Source organism: Rousettus aegyptiacus, unplaced genomic scaffold (genome assembly GCF_014176215.1).
Source record: "Rousettus aegyptiacus isolate mRouAeg1 unplaced genomic scaffold, mRouAeg1.p scaffold_m13_p_4, whole genome shotgun sequence".
Lineage (NCBI taxonomy): Eukaryota > Metazoa > Chordata > Mammalia > Chiroptera > Pteropodidae > Rousettus > Rousettus aegyptiacus.
Window position 1 is genome coordinate 37,430,934 of NW_023416307.1, and position 5,133 is coordinate 37,436,066.

Below are 5,133 nucleotides of genomic sequence, written 5' to 3' on the forward strand. Positions count from 1 at the left end.
GCATTATTCACAATCATGAAGACATGAAAATAACCAATGGATGACTTGATAAAGAAGATGTGGTACATATGTACAATGGAATACTACACGGCCATAAAAAAGATGAAATATTGACATTTTGGACAACATGGATAGATTTTGAGAGTACTATGCTAAGTGAAATAAGCCAGACAGACAAGGACAAAAATAGTATGATTTCACTTGTGCAACATAAAACAAAAAGCAACAAATGAACAGATACACACACACGAATTCACAGATAGAGACAACAGATTGGTAGTTAGTTATCAGAGGGGTAAGGGAGTCAGGGGAGGACGAAGAGTGTAAAGGGAATCAGATATATGGTGATGGAAGGACACTAAGCTTTGGGTGGTGAGCACACAATAGAGTATACAGATGTAGTATTATTAAGCTGTACACTTGAAATTTATATCATATTATTAATGAATGCTATCCCAATAAATTTAATAAAAAATAAATGGAAAAAATAAATGGAAATTCAACAATATTTATAGAGTGCCTACCATGTGGCAGACACTAAAGGGTAGTGAAGATACAGTACTGAATGAGACAATCCCTGACCTGATGGACTTTAAAACAAAATAATTAGGCTTAGTGCTCATTGTCCTAAAAGAAATACCTCAGAGGCGTACCTCAGAGATGGCAGGTTCGGTTCTAGTGAGTATCTCAGTAAAGTGAGTCACAATCTTTGCTGATGAAAGCTCTTGCCTTCGATTTGTAAATACGATGCAATGTATGTGAAGTGCAATAAAGTGAAACACAATAAAATAGAGTTGCTTGTAACCAGATGGTATTAAAGCGAGTTAGTGGGAGGCCAGCTTAGGTAGGATAGTCAGAGAAGACATCTCTGAATAGGTGATATTTGATCTTAGCCCTGAAGGACACGTGTGGAGGCAACCATTTAGAGATCCTGGGGAAAAGCTTCCAGGAAAAGGGGAAAGTAAATGCAAAAACCTGAAGGCAAGATTGGGAGGAAACCATTGAGATTGATGAGGTGGTAAGGTAGCCTTCTTCTAAGAGAGGCCAGATATTCAGATTCTTCGAGGTAAAGGACCTTAGAAATCCTATAGGCCAAACCCCTACAGTATGCTAGTCCTTGTTATATCCCATGATTGATACCTGAATAACATCGTAATGAGGAATTGGGGAGTTGGCCTGATTTTACTTTCAATGATTAAATACATTGCTGGAAGTGTCTTCCTTTTATTAAGTCTGAAATTACTTTCACCCATTGATCCTAGTTCTTCCCTTCAGGTCAACATGGGACAGTGTAAGCCCTTTGTCATGGGACAGCCCTCCAGCTATTTAAAGACTCTCATCTGGTCTCTACCCATACTTCTTTTTTGTGGGCCAATCAGCTTCAATTCTTCCAGTTTCAACATGTCAGTTTCCAGGTTTTCCATCCTGGTTGCTTAAGTTGGGGCATGCTTGATATTGTCTCTTTAAAACAGTATACCTGGGACACACACACTTCTGGAGGTATAATTAGGAGATAGGGGTGAGGGACTCCTCCAGTTTTGACCCTGTACTTCTAGTACATCAGATTAAAATCAAATTACCTTTGCTTTTTTCGGTAACCATGTAAATAACTCTTATTAAGTTTGGGAGCCACTAAACTTTTGGAGAATCCAGACAGGACTTTTCACTTATATTTAATCCTTTTAGATTCAGCCTTTTAAAATTTTTCATGATTTTAAATATTTGATTATTATATATTTATTTGTATTTTTGGATATATTTATATTTGAATATATTTATATTTGGATATATATTAGAGCTAAATGTCTGTCTACATGTTTATTTCCCTAGAGTTATTGGGTCAAAAGGCCTTCATATTATAAATTCTGAATCATTTTGCCAAATAGCTTACAACAACATTACAGTTTTATATGTCAACTTGGGAGGCAATAGAACCTAGTTATTCAATTAAACACTAACCTCGCTGTTGCTGAGAAAATGTTTGTGATTAACGTCTGCAATCAGTTGACTTTATGTGAAGGAGAGGATTTGGGTAATGTGGGTGGCTTGATCCAATCAGTCAAAAAGACTTTAAGAGGAATGCTGCCATGGGCTGCAGTGTCTGGCCAAGAATTCCCATTCCTCTGTTACTGATGGCTTGCCCGACATATTCTGAATTTCCCTAGCCAGCCCTCACAATCTCATAAGCTGATTCTTTGCAATAAATTTCTAATGCTATAACCCGCTGACTGATACACACTCTAACCCTCCTGCCAGCAAAATATGTGACTGCCCTTGGTCATGTGCATCATAATGTGAGGTTTTTTTTAGATAAATAGATAAATTTTGACAGATTACAATTCTAAGGATTCCTAGCAGAAATGATTAGCATACTATATTTCTGTTTATGGTGCGGAAAGGATTGGGAGAAGGGATAAGAGAATAAAAAGCATAAAACACTGTGAAGTCAAATGAACCCAGCTTATTTGGCAATTATGCCTAAGAATTTTAGTATGTTACTAACATTAAAGCTATTTTTAATGGAATGCCTCTAATTCCAGCCAATGGACTGAGCCCTTTAATAAATATTGTGTGAAATCTCTGTACAGTTCAACACCCACAAATCAACCAAACTGACCTTTCAAAATGTAAATCATATTAACCTCCATGCTTAAGATAGCTAGCCATTGCACGTAAAATAAAAAGTAAGCCTCTGATCTTGGCCTATATAATATTACACCTGCCTACTGCTCTGAACTTATTTTCCCCATTCTCCCTTTTCCTCTCTACATCCCAGACATACTGGCCTTCTTTCTTTTCATCAACCATATCACTCTCCTTTGCATGGACCTTTGGACTTCTATGTTCCCCTATTTTAGGCACTCTTCCTCCCATATTCCAAGGATTAGCTTCCTTGAAAAAGCAAGTTAATATTACCTCCTCAGAAAGGACCACCCTGTGTGGCTCAGTTTTTCTTATTTTTCTTCAGATAATCTACCCCAGGGCCATTTTTCTTCTTCAGAGTAGTAAGCACTGTCTGAAATGATCCAATTTATTGCATTTGCTTATTGATATTCATCTGTTCCAACAGAATAACAATATTAATTAATCCAGCTCTTATTATACACCCGACACTGTTTTAAGGACTTCATATGCTACTGACCCATTTAATTTTTACAACTGTGGGGGTTCACAACCATCACCCCAAAATGTGCCTCTGTGGTATGCTAATTGTTCTGAGCTAAAGGCAACTTTATCTGCAGGCTCCAAAGAAGCTTCCGCCCTTCTCTTAACTACCTAGAAGAACTCAAATTAGGGGCCTTTCCTATAAAGAAATGATCAGAGATAACCTCATTTGACTATCTATAGAGCAAGGCAAATTTCTATTTACTAAACATCCTCTCCTCTTACCATCCTGCAATGACTCCTTGAAGCCCCCAAGAAATCTCACTTCATCCCCAACTCTAAATGTCTTATATACCCATTCTTCCATTCTGTCTCTGAATCTCTCCTGCATGTGGAGTCTCACACTCTCTCAAGTATGCAGGGTTCCCATATAGATGTGTGTATTAAATTTGGTTATTTCTCTTGCTAATCTGTCTCATGTCTATTTGATTATTAGACCAGCCAAAAGAACCTTGAGGGTAAAGTTTGTTTCTCTCCCACACTGTGTTTCAGCTGTACATCTGATTTCAAAAGTATTTTGCATGTAAAGCCTTATCTGTCATTGTGCAATGAAAGGTTTTAATCCCTCATATTATTATGTCTGTCCCTATAAGAATATGAGCTCCAGTAGAGCAGAGAAACTTGTCTTGATTTGCTTCCTTTGGAGTTAGAGAACTAGATTCAAATCATAGCTCTAGTTTAGTAGCTGTGTTACCTTGGGTCATCATATCTTGGAAGCTAAGTAGAAGGCACTTAATTTTTTGAAACCTGTATTTTTTTATCTTTAAAAATGAGGATGTTTATTACAAGTGTGCTTATATTCTATTGACTTGACAGGAAAATAGAATGAATTTCTCTCCTATTGATGAGCATTTAGAACCCGGCAATGTATTTCTACACAACTTTCATCCCTCTAGAAATGTCGTTTTGAAACGAAGTTGTCTCTTACCAAAAGAACTCAAAAAAAAAAAAAAAAAAAAAAAAAAAAAGGATGTGGTTCCATAGTGTAGCAGTTAGCACATCTGCTTTACATGTAGAAGGTCCTGGGTTCAGGTTCCAGTGGGGTCATGGTCCATGGTCTATGGCTGTGCCACTCTGAAGAAGCCTGATGTCTGATCTCAGAAGCTAAGCAGGGTCAGGCCTGGTTAGTACTTGGATGGGAGACCACCTAGGAAGACCAGGTGCTGCAGGCATAAATAATAATAATAAATGATAACTTTAACTTATCTCATAAAGTAGTTGTGAAGATTGAGTGGTAAAAATCTATAGAAACTAGTATCAACCTTTTACAGGGCTCTGTTGCCACACCTTTCTTAAATATCTTGTACGTTCATGTTATTTTCATTCACCTTTAGGGAATATCTTTCTCAGAATACAAGCAAATAAAAGTATTTTTCTCTATTTAATTATTTATTAAATGTTAAACACCAAGGGATTCCAGAAATGAGATTAAATCCAACCCCCAACTGTAAGGAATTTTAATGCTGAAGACTGATGTGTGCATAGCTTGGTTTTAAAAAACTAAGAAGAATATTAAAATTATTATATAAACCAAGTGGAGAGGAGTTAATTCAGACATGAAAAGAGGGAGCATTTTAAATGGATTCTGGGGATAGTTTAAATGGGTAAAATTATAGACAGAAAAATAAAGCATGTTTTCTGAGATATCTGAAAATGGGGGTCTTGGGATATTTAAAAGGATGAGAAAGGGAAGTTTGGACCAAATTAGAGAGGAGGGGCAGAATACATAGTCAAAAGTATCTTAACTATTTTGTAGGCATCATAGAGTGTTTCATTTTGCAAAAAAGCAGTATCAGTAGTATGTTTTAAGAAAATGTTTATGAATATCGCAGGGCTTAGAAGGAATTTTGGTTACTTAAACCAGTGACGTAAAGAGGGCATGGAAAGAAATGCAAAGTTTGAGACTTAGAATTAAGAGGCCTTGACAAGTAATGAATGGGGAACAGGTTCAAGAAAGGATTAAGATTT